The 24500-nt window shown below is 38.5% G+C and overlaps 1 protein-coding gene and 1 long non-coding RNA gene across 7 annotated transcripts in view; one reads left to right on the forward strand and one right to left on the reverse strand.

Annotated features, from left to right (window-relative positions):
* LOC144300655 (uncharacterized) overlaps positions 1-20924 on the reverse strand; it is a 123758-nt gene extending 102834 nt beyond the window's left edge. For 3 of the 4 annotated variants that reach the window (XR_013367421.1, XR_013367419.1, XR_013367422.1), the window contains exon 1: positions 20475-20924. This is a non-coding gene — a long non-coding RNA (uncharacterized LOC144300655). Of the gene's footprint in view, positions 1-20305 lie in introns of all 4 variants that reach the window. The other variant, XR_013367420.1, reaches the window with a different exon arrangement.
* Positions 20925-21009: 85 nt separating this feature from the next.
* The window catches only part of RB1CC1 (RB1 inducible coiled-coil 1), a 98867-nt gene continuing 95376 nt past the window's right edge, over positions 21010-24500 (forward strand). For all 3 annotated transcript variants that reach the window (XM_077876953.1, XM_077876955.1, XM_077876956.1), the window contains exon 1: positions 21010-21379. The gene's annotated coding sequence lies outside the window, so the exon portion shown is untranslated. The remainder of the gene's footprint in view (positions 21380-24500) is intronic.

Here is a 24500-nt window from a genome sequence, read left to right on the forward strand (position 1 = left end):
TGCAGTAAGACTGGCTTAAGGAAGGACTGATAGTTGGAAAAGCTTGAAGACATGGCTGAAAGAAACCTTAGGAAGTCCCTTAAAGCCCTTGGTTCAAGACCTTGATGTAGAGACACATTTCATTTCATCCATTGGCTTGGGTGTTTCCAAGGAGTTGCTGGGGAATAGAGGGCAACCACATGCTGGATGGTAAGTGAATTATAATTTATTAAATGGAGATGGAGATCTGTGTAAACATATGATCTGAAGAAAATCATTAGGGTTGGGCTATGTGGAGATTTGGCTCTTTTCAAGAAAAGATTTTATGTTGTCCTCTTTGGTCATGAATCCTAGAAGTGTCTCTTTATTGGATTTAAATCTCTAAAATAGCCCCAGGTCTAGTTCAGTTTTCCCCAAGCCTATTCCTAAGCAAAATGGCCCTCTATGAACATGAGGAAAATTCTGCAACATTCTGCAGATTATTAGAATACTGAAAGCAATAGATGTTCAAGTTTAATTGTGTCATCACAAAACTACCAGATGGGTAGAATTTTTGAAATCCTCTAACTTTGTCTCTTCCTACCAAATGGAAATTTAGGCAAAAAGATTATGCTACATGCAGCAGATTTAAGAATTCATCTTTCTTAATTTTAAATCTGGCTTTACCTACTGAACTATGTTATCATATCTAATTTTGATGGAAGAAAAGGAATTCCTAACTTTCTTGGAAGAATAATATTTAGTTATTACTGATCTGATTGTAGCAGCACTACTAAACATTTTTTTTTACTACTAAACATTCTAAAGGAAGTTTTTTTTTTCAGTTGAGTTGAAATTGGACAATTGAACTATAATTAAATATAATATGGGCTGTTATGAAACCGAGGATTAAAATGAGCTCATCAATAAGTATTCAGATAAAAATCCTGTGATTAACAATAACTCCACATGTCTAAACATATTTGAACGTTTCTAGCCTATAGTGACCCCTGGTGTTATTTTGAAAAACATGCAGTATGCGATTCATCTTTCTTTTCTTTTTTTTTTATGATTTTATTTATTTATTTCAGAGAGAGCACAAAGAGGGAAGCAGCAGAGAGAGACGAGAGACGGAGAAGCAGACTCTCGGTTGAGCAGGGAGTTCAATGTAGTGCTCTGAGCCGAAGGACTAATCTTAATCAACTGAGCCACCCAGGTGTTCCTATCTCTCTTACCTTAAAGACTTAAGTATTAAAATAGTTCCTAGGGTACCTGAGTGGCTCAGTGGGTTAAACACCTGATTCTTGATTTCATCGCAGGTCATCTCAGGGTTGTGAGGTTGAGCCCCACATCAAAGACTGCACTAGGCATGAAGCCTGCTTAAGATTATATCTCTCCCTCTCCTTCACCTCACCAAAAAAAGAAATAGTCCCGGCAAGAGTGGGCAAACTCTATGAAACAGTTCATTCCCAATAGTCCATGAGGTAAAGAGCAAATTTCGCCATTGGAATTAGATTCTGTGCACTAAAATACAAAAAAGCAACATTATATTAGGTAATATCTATAAATGTTACTTTAAAAATTTACAATAAAGCCACTTGGGAACTAAATTCATTTTATCAAATCTCAATCATTAGAGCAATTGGAAAAAGAAAAGTGATCATTGGAATTCAAACTCATCTATCCCCTAATGTAATAAAAGTCAATATCCCAAAAGATGCATATAAAAGATATCTTCCAAGTGTCTTAAAATCCATAATTATGCAGAATTATATGTCCTCCCAAGAATGGAAAATTTAAGATTGGTCATCTAAATAATATTTATGCTGTACATAAATTCACATGTAACTCATGCTGTACATCAGGACATTTAAATCTGAATATGTCATTGTAACGAGAACAAAAGTTTTCACCTCACATCCTTCATGGAACATGGTGAGATGAAAAAGGAGAGAAGGACAGAGGGAAAAAATGGGAAGAAAGGAGGGAGAGAGAGAGAAGAAAGGAGGTAGAAAAGAAGAGGAAAGAAAACAGTATGTTAAATAGACTATTGCCTCCTGAGAGTTTGTGCCCAATGATCACTGAGTCCACTGGGCCTACTGTAATGCCTAACATCAGGTTGAAGAGGTGAAAGGCATTGAAAGAAAAAAATTATTCAGTGACAGTTGTTAAAGGGTGGTAAGTCAGACTTTATTCAGGGGGATTGCTGTGATAGGTATAGGGATTTCTATGGTGAGGTTTGAAATAGGGGAGAGAGATTAGCCTCAGCTCGAATGCCACAAGGAAAAGTGGGAATGGATAGCAAACAAGTAGGGTCAGTGGTCAACAGGTAGAATATTACTAAGAAGAAACCTCAGGGGTAAGGGAGGGATATTAGCTAAACTGACCTAGTAGCATTCTTTCTGAAGGCAGGCCAGTGTGGTCAGATATCACTTGAAGCATGGCAGAGAATGAGGAGCCCAATCAGATATGGAGGGTGGTCAGATATCAAGGATGGATGATACTGGCTAAACTGACTCAGCAGGATTCCTGCTAAAATGGGACAATGCAGAGACAAACACAGAAGCCCAAAAATTGAGGCCTCATTGGGAAGGAGAGTCAGAGGAGCCTGACTAAAGTTTGGTCAAGGAGAGACTCTTAGTCAAAGGGTTGTCTAATATTGGCAATTTCATTAATCTATCTAAAGTTGACTGATTGAAACATATATGTTTTGAAAAATATATGTTAATGTATACGTTCAGGCCAATGTATTTAGAATAGAGTAGATGGGTGTAGTGCTCCCAGTTGGAAATTTGGCTTTTAATTTTGGCTTAACCATCAGCTAGCCCTGTAATGAGACAATGTCTGTAGTAATTGTAAAGCTGTGTATAACCGCAAAGTAATATGCCACTATGGTGCTAGTACAGAATCCCTGGAGAGACACAGTAGTGGTAAGGTGATGTGTAAAGCTTATAGCCCAGCAATAAGGTAAAACATACAAATAGGTCTTGTGTTTTTATTTTTATTTATTTATTTATTTATTTTTTTTATGATAGTCACACAGAGAGAGAGAGAGAGAAAAAGGCAGAGACACAGGCAGAGGGAGAAGCAGGCTCCATGCACCGGGAGCCCGACGTGGGACTCGATCCCAGGTCTCCAGGATCGCGCCCTGGGCCAAAGGCAGGCGCCAAACCGCTGCGCCACCCAGGGATCCCAGGTCTTGTGTTTTTAAATTAGGATCATAAGAATACTCCACAGCCCAAAAGGTTTCCACTAGTTACTCAGATGATTCCCAACAATCCATATTTTCACAGGGTTCTTACTAAAAGTATGAGAGATAATATAAAATGAAGAAATTTCATTCTTCACACAGGGTGTGAAGGTTCTTACTAAAAGTATAAGAGATCATGTAAAATGAAGAAATTTCTACTAAAGTCTAAGATTACACTTTTCTGAAGAGCCTGAAATTGAAGGATGGGAGAGAGGAAAGAGGAGGTTAAGAAAACGAAAGAAAAAAATGAAAACAAAATCCGGGGTCAATAAACAATTTGTTACACGTACATGAAGTTAGGCTCAATGAAAAATACAAGAAAAAAAGAGAGCAGGTGCTGAGTTAGAGGAACCAAAGGGGCAAGTAATGGGAGACCAAATATGGTCAATACCAACATGCCCAAAGAGCATAAAGAGCACTCATGTGTTCTAAATAGTATATCAGATTGTGGTTTCTCAGAGATAGAAATCACAGCAATGTTTTTTCACTATAAGACCTTTGGCTGTACAAAAAAACCTTGATTGTGCGTAGGAGTTTAACCATGACATAATGTGGAGAAAAGGAAGGAAAGAAAAAAAAAAAACATTTTCACATAATAGTATGATTAAGTTATAGGAGCAAATGTATATAGAAATATTCCATATGATGGAATGCTACAAAACATGTCTAGTATTTTTGCCGTATCTTTGCTGAAAGCATTTTCTCTGCAAATATTTTTTCCACATAACTAACTGGCCATAAGGCAATTTTACTGTAAAATATAAAATTACCCAAAAATAAAAGAACATATGAAAAATTAACAACAAAATTAAAAAGATCACCAAATACAAAATATTTTAGTACATTTAAAACATGTTTAGATTCATGGCAACACTATACAAATAACTGATTTGTGGATTATACCTAAGCACTTGTCTTGAAAGTCTTTTGTTCATAGTACTGTCAACCTAATACTGTCAGGAAGCAATAATTAATCAAGATAATTTATTTGGGATCAAAGAATTGCAATTTGGGCACACAGATTTGGGTAGCAGCCCAAATAGTGTCTCAGTAGGGAGCAAAAGTCAAGGGTTCTTAAAGCAAACACATATATGTTGCTTACAAAAGAATTTTTTATTGGTGTTGATGGCAGAAAGCTAATCTTAACTGAATGTAACTGGTGGCTAAGTCTATCACTAAGCAAAATCTCTTACTGTAGCAGGTTGTAGACATCCAGGCTGACTCCTTGGAATATTCACGGTTTAGCCCAGTTCAAAAGTTCCACTGTTGGGGATGTGCATGAGGCACATCTCTTTTTTTTTTTTTTTAAGATTTTACTCATGAGAGACACACACAGAGAGGCAGAGACATAGGCAGAGGGAGAAGCAGGCTCTATGCAGGGAGCCCAATGTGGGATTTGATCCTGAGAATCTGGAATCAGACACTGAGCCAAAGGCAGATGTTTAACCGCTGAGCCACTCAGGCGACCTGAGGCCCATCTCCTTAATGTCCTCCCAGCTCCATTTGAAAACTCCTTGTCATAAGTGAGCCCAATCGATTTCACCTCTCACAGTATTAGTGTTTTTTTTTTTTTGCTTTTTTTTTTGCTTGTTGATTCATCTCCTTGTTCAGCATTACACTCTGGTTTTTTTTTTTTCACTAAAATTTCCTTTGAGAGGTATCAGTTTCCAAATACTAGGATGTATATTTGTAACTGAGGTTGGTATTACATTATGAAAGCCTTCTACACTATTTATTATTGGCATATTGTCTCATGTCCATTGATAGATGTTCCCAAGTTATATGGAAAATATACTTCCAAACTCTGTATCACTGTGTAGACTATTATGAAGGCTGACAATTATATAAAAATAAGCACTGTGAAAGGAGCCTCGGTGTCCAACGAAAGATGAATGGATAAAGAAGATGTGGTTTATGTATACAATGGAATATTACTCAGCTATTAGAAATGACAAATACCCACCATTTGCTTCAACGTGGATGGAACTGGAGGGTATTATGCTGAGTGAAGTAAGTCAGTCAGAGAAGGACAAACATTATATGTTCTCATTCATTTGGGGAATATAAATAATAGTGAAAGGGAATATAAGGGAAGGGAGAAGAAATGTGTGGGAAATATCAGAAAGGGAGACAGAACGTAAAGACTGCTAACTCTGGGAAACGAACTAGGGGTGGTAGAAGGGGAGGAGGGCGGGGGGTGGGAGTGAATGGGTGACGGGCACTGGGTGTTATTCTGTATGTTAGTAAATTGAACACCAATAAAAAATAAATTAAAAAATATATATATAAAAATAAGCATTGCATCAATGGAGAAATGAAACCAAATTGTCATACCAGTTATTTTTTATCTTTTATAGAAAAATTACCCTGTAGCCAATTAGTTATGCAGTGAAAATGTTCTTAGCAAAAATGCTTATGGCAAAGATGCTTACAGAGAAAGTACATAGAACCACTATAAAGGCATTAAAGGAAATAAAATCTGTCCAGTGATGTGTGTGTGTGTATACATACAGACACATATATATGCACACATATATACTTAGAAAAACATTTGTAAGATACATGCATATATATTTATATATGTCGCCTTTACCATCCCCCCGGTAATGTCTGATCACCTTGGTCTGCCTTCAGCAAGAATCCTGCTAGAACAGTGAGTGTGTGTGTTTGTGTGTAGATAGATGGATAGATAGATAGATATAAAATGGAGGAGACAAGTTCTCAGATAACCTCAGAAAGGCAGAGTAGAAGTACCACAGGTTTGTGTTTCCATGAAGGCTCAGAGAACAAAGAAATGACATTCAGTTGAGCCAACCAGGGAAAAGTTTTTAAAAATTGGTAGCCTATTGACAGGTGACCAGAGAAAATCCCAGGATAAGTGATATCCTAAGCAAAGGCATAAAGCTAAAAAGGGGAAATAACAGACAATAGTAATTAAGCACTTACCATATGGTAGGTATTGTCTTCAACTCTTTACATGTGTTACTTCACATTATCCTGACAAAGTACTGCTATGGTTTTCATTTTAGAGTTGAAAACACAGTCACAGAGTAAGGCACTTGGTCAAGATCAGCCAGCCAGTAGGAAATATTGGCAGGATCCAAAGCCAGATTGAATCCTTAGCCTGCCCACAATTCTCCCTCATGTAGGTCAGGATCTTCATTTGAAGGACCTAAAAGGCTACTTAAGGACACTTTAAAATAGAGTAGACAGTAAGGCATTACTTGGGCCAGATGAGAAATCATGAGATTAAAGTGGAAAGCCCAGTTCCTTCATCTACTGTCCAGCGCTATGAGAGGTCAAGTTCACCTAAAGTTAGGCACTGTGAGAAGTTACAATTCTTCATGCCTCTCCCCTCCAAAAGAAGGTGAGCTGCACCTTGAGGGGAGTTGAGGTGCCCTGTTCTCCCATCAACTGTGTAAATTGTTCAATAATAATATTTCTCTTTATCAGTATTAAATCTCTAAGAGAAACAACTTCTTTCTTTTTATGATCCCTGGTAATACCAACATATTTAATATGAATACATATGAACATATTCATATGTCCTCAATATCTGATCACAATTTTCCCTTTAGAAATAGAAAATATTTCAAAGAGGGGTGTCTGGGTGACGCAGCAGTTGAGTGTCTGCCTTCAGCTCAGGGCGTGATTGGGGGGTCCCGAGATTGAGTCCCACATCGGACTTCCTGCATGGAGCCTGCTTCTCCCTCTGTCTCTGTCTCTGTCTCTCCCTGTGTTTCTCATGAATAAATAAGTAAAATCTTTAAAAAAATTTTCAAACAAACACAGGAAGGATAGATACTAACATAATGAATACCCAATCTATCCATCACCCACATTTAACACATCTTAATATAGGACTTTGTATACATTACATATATATGTATACGTTACATACATAACTGAAGGTCCCTAGGTCAGCCTCTCTTATTCCAATTCTCTCCTCCTACCTCACCATCCTGATTGTGGTATATTTTATTACAATGTGTGTGTCTATATTTTGATTATACATTTTGATTGTACATTATTTTGTTTTGTTTTTTCCCCACTCGACATTATCTCTAAAAACATGCAATCAATTTTTCATTTTATGATTAGATATGGTTCAAAATTCAAATGATTCAAGGGAGTATGCAGTGAAAAATTTCTTTCCCACAAAGCTGCTCAAACACCCAGTTTTATTCCGTGGAAGCAACTAGTGTTTCCTGTTTCCTCTGTATCCTTTCAGAGATGTTCTATGCACATTAAGCAAGTACACATATATTCTTTTTTTTTAATTTAAATGGTAGCATGCTGTTATGCACCTATTTTTTCTATAAGATATGTCTATAGCATAAATTAGAGTTGACACATTAATGGTAATATTAATCATAATGGGTTGCTAATTGTCCTTACTTGAGGTAGTAATATATTAGATATCCCTGAAGTGCCCATCTTCTCACAGCCTTTCCAATATTATCAAATGTCTTTATTTTTTACTTAAATATTATGTTTTTGAGACATCATAGTGGTACATGTAGTCATGGTTCACGCAATTTTAACTACTAGGTAGGGCACAGTTGTATAAATTGAATATATTGCAAATTACTTATCCACACATCCACTGATGGGCAATTAAATTTGTCCCATGTCACTTTATCCTTGTTAGAGTGCCTGGTTCATGATAAATGTTTTTTAAGTGAATGGATAAACTAATGAATCCATGAATAATAAGAAACTGATTTTGAAGCATGCTAAACATGCTGGTATGAACTGTAAGGGACTATAGATGATAATCCCCACTATGAATCACAGTGGATTTTTTGAGACCTTAGAGGTAAATGGGAGGGGTTCAACAAGAATAGCCTTTTATAGCTTTTAAATTCTGGACTTTTTCAGCTTTCATAATTTGCATTAATAGCCTCAATCACCAGTTGGTCAAGGAAACAGTATACACATCAAAGATAATTTTTCTAATTTTAAATGTAAACAGTACTTCGTTAGTCATCTTTTGAATTGCAGAGGTACACCCAGCTGGCTAAGGGTCACCACACCCTGTCTATATTTACTGAGTTAAGAATAAATCTGGCTAGGTTGCTTTGTTGTTAAAAGAACAAACTAATTATTGAAAGCTCAAGTTCAAGTTCATATATTCTGACTTCCTAGTTAATTTTCATATCATGACAAGGACAGCTTCTAGGTAAGAACTTTATATATGCTGACTAACCACTGATGGCAAGTTTTGGCATAGGACGTTATTTAATATTTGGATACGTCGCATTTTGTGGCTGGGGCAAAGGAGCACTTAATGTGCTTAATTTTACTGAGATCATGCTAAGAAATTTGTGATCCCAAGGCAAAATGCCACACATATTTCCTCCCGATATTTAGTTTTCTGCCCTAGGAATATAATTCAGCTAAAAGATTTCAGTCCTGCTTCTTTCCCATCCTAAGTTTTAGATTGGAACTTTATCATAATGATTGTACCTATTATAATAATTATTTCCTTTCAAATTAAAATTGTGCAGGCTTTGGCGATAGAAACACTTTTGAACAATTTTTCTTTGAGTTGACTTCATGTTGTTCAGGCAAGTCACAAACTTAATCCCTTATTCACTCAACAAGGGTTAATTAAATGCACACCAGATTAGGTATTTATCAGAGATGCAAGTATTAATGTCTAAAAGGTTCCTTTTAAAATATGTGTATGTACTAATAGACAGAATACTACTAATTTATGACTCGCCGCGAATTCCTAGAAAGGAATTCTTAACTAAATTATGAGCTAATAAAAGTGCACACAGTTTAAAATTTACTAATTATATTACAATAGCCATGATATGGAAACAATCTAAGTGTCCACCAATGGATGAATGGATAAAGAAAATGCAGTTATATGTACACAATGGAATATTACTCAGTCATTTTTTTAAATGAAATTTTGCCATTTGCAACAACATTGATGGGCCCTGATGGCATTATGCTAGTGAAATAAGTCAGAGATAAGCTATGTGATCTTACTTATATGTGGAATCTAAAAAACAAAAAACACAAAACGCAAAAACAAAAAAACAAGCTCATAGCTACAAAGGACAGACTGATGACTACCAGAGGTGGTGGGTGGTGGAAATGGGTGAAGGGGATCAAAGGAACAAACTTCCAGTGAGAAGCCATCAGGATGGAAAGTACAGCATGGTGACTAGAGTTAATATGTTTTGCATATTTGAAAGTGGCTAAGAATAAATGTTAAAAGTTCTCATCACAAAAAAATAAAAGATTTCTGTGTGTGTGACCATGTAAGGGGACAGATGTTAACTAGACTCATTGTGATCATTTCCCAATGCACACAGATATCAAATCATTATGTTGTACCCCTGAAACTAATAAGTTGTCTATCAGAAATATATACATTTTTAAAGTTACTAATTATATTATACAAGTAGCATATCATTATATTATTTGGGTTTGAGAGAGCAGTAACTTGCTCAAGACTGATAGTAAATTGCCAATGCAAATTATTCATGCTATTTAGAATTTTAAATAGAATTTGAGGAAAAAGTTAAATTTGAGCTTGTTTCCACATATGTAAACGGCAGTTTGTTGTGTTAGGTTAATAAGGTATAAGGCACCTAGCATGATACCTCACACATGCTCACTCAATTTTGTTAGCTACTTCCACTTTCTCCAAAATTAGTAGTATATCTAGCACATTTAACACCTTCTTCCTCTGAATGAGAATTTTTATTAATCATAAAATGAAATGAATATGAGCCAGATAGAAATGTAGACACTGAAAAACATCATTAAAATTTTTTAAATAAAAAGTTGATAATAATTATGATACAAAAGAGGAAAAAATAGAGTAATACTTTTCATTAAAAAGTTTTTTTTGAAAAAGGAAAAAGATAAATGTTTCAAAAAAGGGTTTTAAAAGTTTGGAGAGGGGATCCCTGGGTGGCTCAGGGGTTTAGCACCTGCCTTCGGCCCAGGGCGTGATCCTGGAGTCCCGGGATCAAGTCCCACATCAGGCTCCCTGCATGGGGCCTGCTTCTCCCTCTGCTTGTGTCTCTGCCTCTCTCTCTCTTTGTATCTCTCATGAATAAATAAATAAAATCTTTAAAAAAAAAATAAATAAAAGTTTGGAGAATGATTTGCACACAGAACGATAGAATTTAAATAACTCCATTTCTGCTTAAGTATCTTTACAATCATGGTGCTATCATTGTATATTTTGAGTCTACTGTTTAAAGGTAGGGTTTATATTGTACCACAGAGGTTGGAGACATGAATTCCCCATAGAATACAATGTTTGTTAAAAGATAATAAAAATTACTTTTTTTGAGGCTTACATATGTTATTAAAATTTAATAGGAACCACAGCATTTAGTAAGAATTTACATCAGTGGTTTTGTCTTGGTGATTTTGCCTCTGGGGACATTTGGCAATGTCTGAAGCAACTTTGGGTTGTTACAAGTGTGGGTAAGACAGTGCTATTGAAATCAAATGGATAGAGGCCAGGGGTGCAGCTACACATGCCATGGTGCACAGCACAGCCATCCACAACAAAGAATTATCTGGCTCCAAATGACAAAGAGGTTGAGAAACCCTGACTTGGACTAACACAAGTTTTTTTGGGGGAGTATTTTTTCATTGGCATTAAGGTTAATGGCTTATTTGTTAAGCAACTATGTAGACAAAGCAGTACCTTATTATGCCTGCACCCATGGTTAACTATGACATTTCCATTAGGTTCTCCTAAAGGACTGCCAGCCACCTCAAGGGAGGGTTAAATCAGACTTCTACTTTTAAAGTACTTTTAAAACCAAAGCTTTGCAACAGGCGATTTATGGGGGTCTTCACTCTATGCTACTTATTAGATTTTTTAAAAATAAAACGTTAAGATGTTAAGTAACAGTTTTACTGAATTACAATTCACATACCAAAGATTGATCATTTCAAAAGTTTACAATGTGGTGGCTTTTTGGATATTCATAAGTAAATCACCACTAATTGCAGAACATTTTCAACATTCCCAAAAGAAATGTCATGCCCATCAGCAGTTATATCCCATTTATCCCTTTCCCCAGCTCCCCACAACCACAAATGTACTTTTCTATTTGCCAATTCTGAACATTTTATATAAGCAGAGTCAAAGTATGTGGCTTTTTCCGATTAGATTCCTTTACTTAGCGTATTTCCATGATTCATCTCTGTTGTCATGATTCAGCCCTTTTTTTCTTTATATTGCCAGATAATATTCAGTTGTATATACAGGGCACATTTGTTTATCCATTCATCAGTTGATATTGGAATGCTTCTATGTTTTTTGGCTACTAAGAATGCTGCTATGAACATTTGTGACAATTTTCTGTGAAGACAGGTTTTTCGTTCTCTTGGGTATATAACTAGAAGTGGAAATGCTGGGTTCATGTGGTAATTCTGCTTACTCTAAGGAATGGACATTTTTGCATTATATAATTTTATTGTATGGATATGCCACATTTTGGTTTATTGATCAGTTGATGGGACATTAGGCTTACTTCCTCTCTTCAGCTGTTAAGAATAATGCAGTTTGAACATGTATGCACTAGTTTCTCTAGGAGTGGAATTGCTGGGCTATGTTGTAACTGTTCATTCTTCTGAGGGACTGCCAATCTGGTTTCCAAAGGGACTGCAACATTTTACAATCCCACCAGTAATAGAGTGCCAATTTCTCGCATCCTTGTTATTATCAGTCTTTGATTTTAGCCATCCTGGGGACTTGGAGTGGTAGCTCACTGTGATTTAGATTTCCATTTCCATAGAGACGAAGATTGAGCATCTTTCCATGTTTTTATTGGTTTCATGTCTTTAGAGAGGTCTATCCAAATCTTAAGCCCATTTTAAAAAATGGGTTGTCTTTTTTTGTGGTAAGAACTCATTATATATTCTGAATACTCGTTCTACGGTGATAGGTAACTCACAAACACTTTCTCACACTGGATGTATTTTTTTTTCTTTTCTGAATGAGGTCTTTTGAAGCATAAAAGTTTTTTTTTTTTTTTTTTTTTTTTTTAAGATTACTTATTTATTCATGAGAGACACGTGGAGGCAAAGATGTAGGCAGAGGGTGACGCAAGCTCCTCAAAGGGAGCCTGATGCGGGACTCGACCCTAGGACCCCAGAACCACGCCCTGAGCCGGAGGCAGATGCTCAACCACTGAGCAATCCAGGCGTCCCTGAAGCATAAACGTTTTTTAATTTTGATAATTTTATCTATTGTGTGTTGCTGTTTTTGGCGTCAAATTTAAGAAACCACTGCCAAATCCAAAGTCACAGACATTTACTCCTGTGCTTTCTGCTAAGTTTTATAGTTTTAGCTACTACATTTAGGTTTTCAATCCAGTTTAATTTTTGTATATGATGTAAGGTATGAGCCCCACTTTTTTTTCCCTGTCAATATCCCATTGTCTCAACACCATTTCTTTAGAAGGTTATTCCTCTGTTGAAAGGTCTTGGTACCCTTTTTGAAAATCAATTAACTTTAAATTTGTAGCATTGTATTTCTTGTGTTGAATCTGCGTATCAATTTGGAAAGTACTGCCATCTCAGTAAGTGTTTTGATTCACAAACCAGGGATGGATGTTTAATTTCTTTCAGCAATATTTTGCAATTTTCAGTGTACAAGTCTTGCATTTCTTTGGTTAGATTTATTCCTATTATATTCTTTTAAAATGGATGCTATGTAATTTTCTTTACATGTTTCGTATCTTTTATTGCCAATACACAGAAATGTGATAAAAATGTTTTTGTATAGAAACCATACTACTGAGTTTCATGAAATAAGAGAAAGGATAATTTCTTTAATCACTTAATATAGATTTTTGCTTCTTTTGAATCTGTACTATCCACTGTGTTGAAGACATATATATACTTTAACTTCTTTTCAAAGACTGGATGAACTTCCTCTCAGGAAACCTGTGATTCTCAGTTTATTTCTTAGTGATGGTGGCTATTTTCAAAAAGCCAACCTTCTTGAAACAGGAATGTAAAATGTTCTTAGGAGCCTTTAATATAGAAAGAGACGAGCATTTGACACAACCATCTCTTTGATCAGTTTCTAGAATTTCAAGAGTATAAAGGAATGAATAGGAGAAGTAAAGGAGGCAAAAAATCTATAATGTGAATATAAGAAAAATATAAAATTAAATAATTCTTTTATGTTTTAAATGTAACTAGATGTTTGTACTAAATACATACATTTTATTAATTTTAAGAACTAATAAAAAAAATTTTAAGAACTAATAGAGTTACATTTTTCAAAAAAGCATGAGTAGCCATTGTTATTATTTTGGGACCATACAAAATGTCCAAAGTATATTTTATTTGCAATTTTCATTCTAACCTGTAGAATAATGTGAGAAAGCTAAAACAGGTATTGCAAAACACCATTATACAAGGAGCAAATTGAAATCATACATATTATTGAGTGATTTTCTAGATCCAAATGAGGTCTCAGGTTTTCCAACTCCTAAATGCAGACAACTTTATGATTTAGTTGTGTAGAAACAATGTACGCAATTCCAAAAAATATTAAAACATATTTGAAAATGACTAACTCAAAGTAATCCCTTGATCATAGTACAAAGATACAGAAAGTGCTGAGTACTCAAGATTAAGATTTACCTGACGATTTCACCAAGAGAGAGTGCCACCTATGGATTTAAAGAAGGAAGACTTAGTAGGATTAAAAGGATCTTTATAGATTTTGTATTTTGTTTCCCAAGGCTAAGTCTGCACTAGAATTCCCTCTAAAGTTTATTTTAAAAGGGAGTCCCGGGCCTTGTCACTGTACCATGTGTTTGATAGTCGGAGTGGAGAATTTAACACTCCATTCTTCTATATGATAAAATTAGTTTTGGGAAGCATCATGAAACTAGTAGAAGTAATGGCCACAAGAGACAGTGAAAATTTTTTTTGAAATTTCATATGAATTCCATACTTGAAACTAATATTACACTGTATACTAGCTGGAATTTAAGTAAAAACTTGCAAAGAAAAAGAGATTTCATATGATCAAGGCAGTCAATAATTAGAAGTTAAAATAACTATTACAAAGGGGAAAAGAAAAGCACTTTTCAATAGTTTTTGTATCTTCCTAAGAGTTTTTTAACACTGATCTTGTTAGCAGATCAATATGGCATTTTATGTAGATAATTGTCTAGTAACTGAAGTAAATTTTAGTAAAGTTGGTACATCAAAAGATACTTTAGGGTAACTACTATTAAGGACAAATCCAATTTTAAAGATATTCTTTAAATTCTGCAAGTTGTTTCACAAGAACTAAGTTTTGCATGTACCAAGTAGTCCCACAGAATGACACAATGAGATGACAGGATGGAGTTAAAAGCCCACGACTATAGAAGGGACAGAACAGTGACTGGAGAGGAGGCTAAGTAGGTGCAGATGGGTTTGCAGACTTTAAGGCAGAAGGGTGAACAAGTTTTTTTCTCATAGCTTCTATTTCCTCAGTGATGTAGGAGGTGAGATTATTTACCCAGAATGAAAGAATTGCAAAGGGGGATGGGTTAGGGATTTAAGAACAGTTTGACAGTTTGACAGAGTAAAAGGAGCTGACCACTAGGGAAACAGAGCACAGAAGAGTGAGGCAGGGATTGGATGTGAGGTTTCCAGATGACCAGTTCGATGCTCCTTTTAATAAACCACATTGAACAGCAATGTAATGGGACAGATGCTAGCTACACTTGTGGTAAATATAGCACAATATTATAAACTTGCCAAATCAAAGTTGTACACCTACAACTAATGTAACGTTGTGTCAATTATACTCAAATTAAAAAATAAACAAACCGCATTGAAAGAATGCCTCCTGGGGAAAGTTTTTTTTGCATGCATGGACAGCAGGTAGTGTTAACTGAAACAAAAGGATGATCTGAGGAAGTAATATCAAAATTAGAAAATTTTGAATTAAAAAAAAATCTTGAATTTTGTGTACAACAATGTAGAATCACTTGAAGTCGCAAGAGTAAGGACACATTTTTAAGGATCTTGAGGTTTGGAAAATGCAGAAATATGTACACACAGAAAGGAAATATCGCCTATTTTTACTTATTTAAAAAGCTTCGTTAGACTTCATTTGAATGTTTACCATTGCTCTCGTACATACATAAAAAGGAAAATATAAGTAAATATTATACAAGTAATATAAGTAAATAAAATACATTGCTTTTTCCATACGATTCATCCTTTTCACCAACCAGTGAAAGCATTGGCAACAGGTATTTCCTGTGAATCCATAACGGAGCAAGTCATGGTGCTACTCTCCTGTACTGGCTTTGCAATTCTTTAGACAAAGCATGCTTTGGACTGCCTTTCATTATGCTGTCCAACATGTCTGATTCATCATCTTTCCCATCCCTCTCCACAAACTTTTGATACCTTGTGTTCAAAAGAACGCTCCACCATTGTTCTTAGGACTTTTTTTCTAAGCTAGTGTTTTTGATATCTTGAATAAACAGGTAATGGAGGCAGTTGGTTAACAAGATTGTACGGCCCTATCCATTGTTAAATGCACACAAATTTCAGAGATGTCAACATATGAAAAAAATAGTGCAACTTAAAAATAGGACAGTAGTTCTATATTTTAATTTAGAATATTTCCCTTGTCATTAGTTTTCTAAAATACAATTTTAAAGGCTGCAATTCATTTCATTATGGGTGCACCATGCTTTAGTCTGTGGTTCTGTGAAGGGCGTGACTGGCCCTTTGGGAACATCACAACGTGTCCAGAGACATTTTGGGCTGTCATCACTGAGGAAGCCACTGGAATCTAGTGGGTAAAGGTTAGAAATGTTAAGCATCCTGAAACGTAGACGGCGGCCCCTTATAACAAATTATCTGGCCCCAAATCCTATTAGTGCTGAGATTCAGAAGCCTAGTGCTAGACTTAAAATTTTTCAGTTTTTCCCTCCTTCAGGAAACCACCATATTTAAAAAAATTTTTTTTTTAATTTTTATTTATTTATGATAGGCACACAGTGAGAGAGAGAGAGGCAGAGACACAGGCAGAGGGAGAAGCAGGCTCCATGCACCGGGAGCCCGACGTGGGATTCGATCCCGGGTCTCCAGGATCGCGCCCTGGGCCAAAGGCAGGCGCCAAACCGCTGCGCCACACAGGGATCCCAGGAAACCACCATATTAAGGGACAGCATAGTATAGTGTTTAAAGATATTGCCTGTTGAATTGGCTGGGCTCATATTAGCCATAACAGTTACTAGCTGAAGAACATTACCTAGAAGGAATTAGTAATCTAACTTCTCAATTCCCCATCTGTGAATATAGAGAAAATTAATTGAAAGTGGATAGTACTATCAAGACAAATAGGTTTATAAATGTAAAGCCCATGTCTGTCATCTAAGATACACTTACTAGTGTTGCACTGGCTTCAGTTAGGTTATGATTTTTTTTTTTATAAACGTAATCACAAACTTCACTATGGAGGGGTGTAGTCTAAATAGGAAGAACTGATGGAAAAATCAGAAGCAAAGAATTTCAAGGTTTGGGGCCTATGTCACCATTCCAAGAAGTTTCAAGTCACTGGAAGTTTGTAAAATCAATTTAGTGGGTCAAGACTAGCATTGGAACAAAGATAGATTAGAAAATATCATGGTGCATTCCAAGAACTCTTTTCATAAAATAGGGTTTCATTGATAGAAGCTTCAATGTATGCACCAGGTCACAATGTTAAAATGTATTTTGTAACGTGAGTCACAATAAAAGACCTTTGAAAGGCACCACCCTTAGTCCAACTACCACTTGATGTTTCAGTCTAATCTATATCTGCATGAACTGATGAGCTTCTGCTTTAAGACAGTCCGGCTGTATCTTTGGACATTTTATTAAAAAAGCTCTTTAAGGTAATGAGAAACAAACTTAATGTGAAAAATGACTAAAAATATTTTGTCTCAATCTATCGCTTTAAATCTGTTGGGAAATTAAGCATGCTGGAAGTACTGTATGTGCCGTGGCATTGGAAACAGTGTTGCTCACTAGCTCATCAAGCTCATCACTAGCTTTGAAGATAAATAGCCATAAGTTTACTATCATCATTATCATGAATAATATGTGAGTACCAACAGACCAATTGAGTAAGGCAGCTTTAATGTCTATAAACAATACTAAAAACATTAACTTAATAACCATAGTGCCAGAAGTCTCTAAGTAGTACATGAGCATGTTTTATGCATCATTGGCTATGATCTTAAAAACAAAATCCAAAACTTTTTAAAAGGAGTTAATCTTTAAAAATGATTAACTGATTCATTCTTTGAAAAAAGTCAAATTATGTTAATCGCAGTTGCTGGCTGGCTGAATATAACCTAAAAGAAAATGAGGGTAGTGACACTATGTTGAGAAATACCTAATGCATGCATAATAAAATCCCAAATCAGGCAGAGTTAACAAAATTACACTGTAAACTGTGATCTCCCCAATATCGTGATGTATTCTGGATAAGGAATTAATGTTATTTAAATCTGTTACTACAGTGATCTTTGAATGATCCCTTATACAAACCTTTTAGATATTTGAGAAGAGGAATTTCCCCTAATAATTTCTTAGTCAACCTTCAATATAAGTATTTTATTAATTGCTATGTGCCAAGCCCTCTAGAAAGTTCTAGGAACTTAAAAATAGAAAAAATTCATAGTTCCTAAACTTAAGAGTTTCATAGACTTAGAGAAACTAAAATTTATAGTTGTGTAGTATGAAGCAGAGGTAGGTAGTAGGATATGTGGATCACTATTATTGCCCAGAAGTTAGAAGTTGGCTGATGTCCAAGCTGTTTTTAAAAATGACTTTGAAAAAATGGGCAAAATGGGATGAACAATCCTGGATGAGGAAACTCCTAAGTGTAAAAGGCAAAAGTGCCAGGAGAAATAGCAGGAGAGATTGGTTGCTACATAATGGGTTGGATGGAGTAAACAGTAAAGACTAGTTGAGGTGAGTCCAAGTATAAATTGAAGGCCTGAATAAAAGTATAAAGCATTTTCAGCAAATGTTTGTACGTACAACACTTTACCCCACATTGGGGAAACGGTTCCTCTATTAAAAAAGGACTCTATTTCAACATGTTAGACAAATAGTAAAAGTTGTAACATAATATTCTAAAGGAACTACTGGCATGTTAGGGAAGGACTCTGAGAAAGTGACACTGAAATGGAGACCTGAAGGAAAAATAAGATTTTAAAGGTCTGATTTGAGATATTACAGTGTTTCTCTGTAGACTGTGAAATCCCTACATACTCCTGAAGAGAACCAGTCTCTTTTGCCCACACTATAAATCTATTAAAAGACATAAATGTTTATTAAAATTAAAAACTAATCATGTAAAAAAAACTAATCATGTAATTGAGGACAAGATTAAGTCTCTCATCTCTTCTCCCATAGAGAATATTTGCACCATTTATGTCATATTACAATTACTTGAGAATTTGGAAGAGAATCAAATGAAAGGGCAGATTTAAGAGTGAAGAGGGAGCCACTGCAAAAGGGGAGTTAAAAGATTATAACAAGTGCTTTAAAAAGTGCAAATAAAATGTCAGCACTGTCCATTCAACACAATAATTTGGAGGTCCTTATTAACTTGTTTACAATTTCAGTGAGAAAAGAACAGTAGGTGGACATGAGGCTGTAGATTGTGGAGTTCCTATCAAGAAGCTTGGTAGAGTAATGTTGCATGAAGGATTTTTGCTGCTTTAATTTACTAAGGAAGGGAGAGTGTAGAGGGTTTTCAATACCTTCCCTAAAAAAGAAAATGTAACTTGTTGAAACTTATTACTGCATACCTTAAGCAGTAACTTTTTTTTTTTAAGATTTTATTTATTTATTTATTCATAGAGACAGAGAGAGAGAGAGAGAGGCAGAGACACAGGCAGAGGGAGAAGCAGGCACCATACAGAGAGCCTGACGAGGGACTTGATCCGGGGTCTCCAGGATCACACACCCTGGGATGCAGGTGGCACTAAACCGCTGCGCCACCAGGGCTGCCCAGTATCAGTAACTTGTAATAGTATTTACTCCAGATACCTGCATATATATAACAAAGCTAAGGTTAACACATTTATACTTACCACTAAGAAACAACATTGAATGTATATAAACTCTTAACCTTTATACTCTGGAGATGTAAATCTTTAAGGTATGAACCAATTACTTTTGGTCATTTCTTCCAACTTATGACTAAGATTTGAGAACTGAATTTCTTTTTCCAAAGAAAGAGGTCAGAGAGACAAAGATCATTTAAAACATTTTATTTTTTAATAGGTTACCACTTGCATAAGTCAGTGATGTTTTCACATTCTAAGCTGTATTGTATTTGTAATGAATGTCAGTGATAACTAAGAAGTTTAAACACCCGTATATTCTTAACAGGCCTGACAGTGTGTTTTGCTTACCAATTTTCTGGCAATATCTCTCCTCACTACCTATTTTCTGTGTGCTGGTTCCTATGCTGTGACTAAGAAAATCAGCAGCCTACTTCAGCCTTGTCAGTTCGTACCTCCCTCTAGGCATAAGAGCAATTTAGTCTCTTAATTTTCACTTCTTTCTGGGTGTATAAAACTCCAGCCTAAAAAAAAAAAAAAAAAAAAAAAAACAACAACAAAAAACACTAAAGTGAAATGATTTGCCAAATACAAGATTCTCTGGGATATGAAGGAGTGTAAAATTAAAAACAAAGTGGTAAAAACAAGCCCTTCTCAAACATAACCCAGATGCCGGATAAGTGTGTAAGGAAACTGAAAATCCCTAATTGCTTACCAGTCGTTCAATGTTTTAAGTCAGTTTCCACCACTGACAAATAAAAGACTGCAAACTTCACTACCTAATAGAATTTATTCTGTTTTGTGCTTTTGAAGACGGTGATAATACTCATTTTTATGCAAACCCAACAAGAGCCCTTTGACAGCGGTAGCACCCCTAAGCTTTTACTCGTACCAAGTGTCTGGACATACCAGGAACTTAAAGAGCATTATATAATTATTCTACATCTAACTTCTGCTCATCACGTTTTAATACTCAAAGCCTTGTGGCCTCAAGTCACTGCTTGTGACTTACCGGTCTTCACAAATTCGGGATTCCCCCGAAACTGTCTTCTGTCCATTAGAGTACTCGTGCCAACCTACTGAGAACAAACTCAGTATTTCCAGGGCTGAAAATAGGAGGTCTTGCCGCTGACACCTTCATTCCAATCGACACAACCTTAGCTCTCTGGTCTCCGCCTTACCTGGTCTGAGGCAAAGTGTGCCGCCCCACACTTGCAGTTAGCTGAGACACCTATGGGCTGCTCGCAGGTCCAGCGGCGGGGGTCGCGGTCGGGGTCGGGGTCGGGGTCGGTGGCGGGCTGGCCTGGCCGGGCATAGACCCTGGCCCGGGAGGCGGCCCGGAGACGAGAGCTCGGAACCTCGGCGTGCCCGGCTCCTCCGCGACCGGCGGACAGACACGTAAGCTCTTGAACCTGGGGCTAATCCAAAATCCGGCGGGGTCGGCGCAGCTCAGGCCAACTCGCTGCAGAAGGAAGGTCAAAATCACCTTGGGGCAGCACGCGCCCGGACGACGACGCTCGCACCGCCACAGGCCGCCCCACGGTCTCCCTGGGTCACCGGAGGACAGCCGAGTCCCAGGCGGGCCCACGGCGGCCGTGGGCGGGGCCGCCCCCTTCCCGGCTGCCCGCCGACTTCCGGACCTGCGCGCGCCTCCCCGCACCGCCCGGGTCGCCCGGCGCGCCCCTCCCCCCGCCCACCGTTTCCCGGCATGCTCCGCGGAGGAAGGGACGGAGTCGACAATAACAAACCCCACCGCGGCGGAGTCCGCGGCCCTGCCGAGCCCTCGGCGCTGCCTTCGGGTTCCCGCGTCGCTCCGGCCCCTCGGCTCTGACCGGCCGCGGCCCCCTGACTCCCGGCCCCCGACCCAGAGCCGAGGGGCCTGACAGCTTACCCCCTCTGCCCCGACCCCTCCCTCCCGCCCGGAGTCTGGGGCCGTGACCGGCACCCGGGACGCCGGCGGTTGTGTCGGTTGGCGGTGCCCGATGGGCGGTTGGTAGCCGCCGCCGAGGAGGAGGCGGCGGCGGAAGATGGTGCCAGGGGCCGCCGGCTCTGCTGCTGCCACCGGCAGAAGAGGCGGTGCTGCCAGGTGAGTGCCGTCGCCGCCCGTGGCCCCTTCCCCCATCGGGCTCCGCGGCTGCTCGGCGAGTTCGGGCGCAGTGGGCCGGGGGCGCCGCCCGCGCGCAGGTGTGTGCGCATCCGGGCGCGGCAGGTGCTGCCCTGCGGCTGCCGCCCTGGCTCGACGGCCCCTGAGGAGACGCGCGGTTGGAGTCGAAGCCCCCGGGGCTGCGGGCGGGGTGGGGCGGGCTCGCCCGGTGCGGGCCTACGTGCGGCTCCCGTGGCGGCGGCCCCGGGGTCCCTCCCTGTCCGCGCCCCGGGCCAGCCGCGATTCGGCGATTCGGCTTTCGGAGCGGCGGAGGGCGAGGGAAGCTGCCTCCTGTCTCGTCGTCACTGTGGCAGGCGTCGCCTTCACGCCGTCTCTGACTTGAGAAACCGGAGAGCGGAATTGGGCCGAGGCCGAGCGAAGCGCGCAGCGGGAGGATCGGAGGATGCCTTTGTCCCGACCCCGGAGTGCGATGGGTATAAAGTTACTCCTAGCAATGACTCAGCCTCCGCCAGCCCCACCGATAAGATTTGGGATGGGGTGTGTTTGCGGATTTCACAACTTCCTTAGGAGGAGCAGAAGAACAGGAGAAATGGCAGCTTTTGAGGGGAATAGTTTCTTCCACCGCCTGGTGGATGTACTATGTTTATTGTTATGGTTTCGTAATCTAGTCTTTTCCATCATGACTCTTGAAAGTGTGGTCATAGCACGAGGTGGTGTGTGCCAGGATGCCAAGGAGGACTAATATGCTCTCTGTTGACAGAGTCATTACTGCAAGAATTTAAGCTAGGTAACAATGTTTGCTTCCAGTTTACTGTATGTACATAGAGCAGTGATTTGGGCCCTGTGAAAATGTGCCTATCGTTTTATTGTATAGGTTCTGGGTTTTTGTGTTGGTGCTGCTTGCATGATTTATCCAAAGAATTGGGAAGTTAGGAACTTAGGAGGAGACGACTTTTAAATAGACAAATCTATGTTTAATCAAGAATCACATTATTATATTTCTGTATTTGATACAAAGAGGTCTCTCCCATTCCGAGTACCGTGGGGATTTTATTTTGGAGGTTATTTGGTTTATAAGCTAGGGGTGAGAAGATATTTTTGCTTTCTAGTTCTAACAGAATGACAGAATGTGGCCTAAGTGAACACATTTTCTCAGTAACATTTGTCATTTTTATTTTAGTGTTCATGTTGTGTTTCAGACCTAAATAGAGTTTTATAAAAGAAATGTTTTATGTTGGTGTTTGTTGATAAATATCTGTTGATGAAAATTAAATGTAAACTCAGACTACTTTTTATTTATTTATTTATCTATTTTTATTTTTTTAAGATTTCATTTATGAGAGAGAGAGAGAGAGAGAGAGAGAGAGGCAGAGACATAGGCAGAGGGAGAAGCAGGCTCCATGTAGGGAGCCCGATGTGGGACTCGATCCCGGGACTCCAGGATCAGGCCCTGGGCTGAAGGCAGCACTAATCCGCTAAGCCACCCGGGCTGCCCAGACAATTTTTTTTTTTTAAAGATTTGTTTATTTATTTATTTATTTATGATAGACAGAGAGAGAGAGAGAGAGAGAGAGAGAGAGAGAGGCAGGGACACAGGAGGAGGGAGAAGCAGGCTCCATGCCGGGAGCCCGACGCGGGACTCCATGCAGGGACTCCAGGATCGCGCCCTGGACCAAAAGGCAGGCGCCAAACCGCTGAGCCACCCAGGGATCCTCCCTCCCCCCCCTCCAGACTACTTTTTAAAAGTAATTTAATTTTTTTTTATTTTATTTTTTTATTTATGATAGTCACAGAGAGAGAGAGAGAGGCAGAGACACAGGCAGAGGGAGAAGCAGGCTCCATGCACCAGGAGCCCGCGCCCTGGGCCAAAGGCAGGCGCCAAACCGCTGCGCCACCCAGGGATCCCTAAAAGTAATTTTATTTAGTTGATTTTGAATCTTTTCATGTCAGTCAAATTTAGGGTTAATTATTGACCTAGTTCTTTTGATGTTGGATGACAGGGTGAAGCAGTACTCTTGTCTCAAAAAGTTTTTCTGGCTCTTGCTAACAAATACAAGTTCAGAATGCGTGGCAGATTGACTTTTAGCAAATCAAATTCATAAAGTCCAAAAGGGCAGAGGACACAAGACCTTTGTTTTTGAAAAGCCACACTTCTGAACCTAAATTTTTATTGTATTAGCCTGAGAAGAGCTTGTATTTGGCTTCTGATTTTGAGACTGTCTTTAAATCTTCATGTATTCATCAAATGTTCGAGCACCTGCTACAGGCTTTACTTTGCAGATACATGGGGCTTTTGTTTTTTAAAACAGGAATATTGGGCAGCCCCGGTGGCGCAGCAGTTTAGCGCCACCTGCAGCCTGGGGTGTGATCCTGGACACCTGGGATCGAGTCCCACATTGGGCTCCCTGCATGGAGCCTGCTTCTCCCTCTGCCTGTGTCTCTGCCTCTCTCTCTTTCTCTCTAAATAAATAAATAAATAAATAAATAAATAAATCTTTAAAAAAATAAAAAATAAAACAGGAATATCTAGTAAAATGTTCTTTTTTTGCATAACACTCTTTTCTAATCCCAATTAAGCTTTTCATTTGTAGTATAGATAATAGTGGCTCAAGAAGCTCAAGTGAAAATCTGGCAGTACCTCTCTCTATACATTCATTCATGCAGTTAATATTGACTTACACTGTTGGAGCATTATTGCAAGTTTGCAGTATTTGCAAGTTTGAAAGAAAGTTACTAAAAGGAGATTTGGGTTTTATGGAGTGTAGGGGGATATTTTAGAGGCATGATCTGACATGAATAAGTCACATCACTTTTCCTTAAAAAGATGTCCTAGTCACCTCAACACCTGTTGGCTTGGGATTTATCACGTACCTACTCTGTGCTAGGTACTGGTCAAGAAATGCTAGGAATTTGGCAGCAAACAAGCCAAATCCCCATACTTATTGGAGAAAAATAAGTAAGGAGTAAAAGATACATGCTAGGAAGTGGAGGAAAAGCAGAAGAGAGGAGATGAGTATCAGGATTAGGGGATTGAAACTTCAGAAGTCCTCACTCATTGGTAACTTTGGAATGAAGACCCAGGAAAAGTGAGAAAGCTAGCTGT

This window comes from Canis aureus, chromosome 28, assembly GCF_053574225.1.
Source record: "Canis aureus isolate CA01 chromosome 28, VMU_Caureus_v.1.0, whole genome shotgun sequence".
Taxonomy (NCBI): Eukaryota; Metazoa; Chordata; class Mammalia; order Carnivora; family Canidae; genus Canis; species Canis aureus.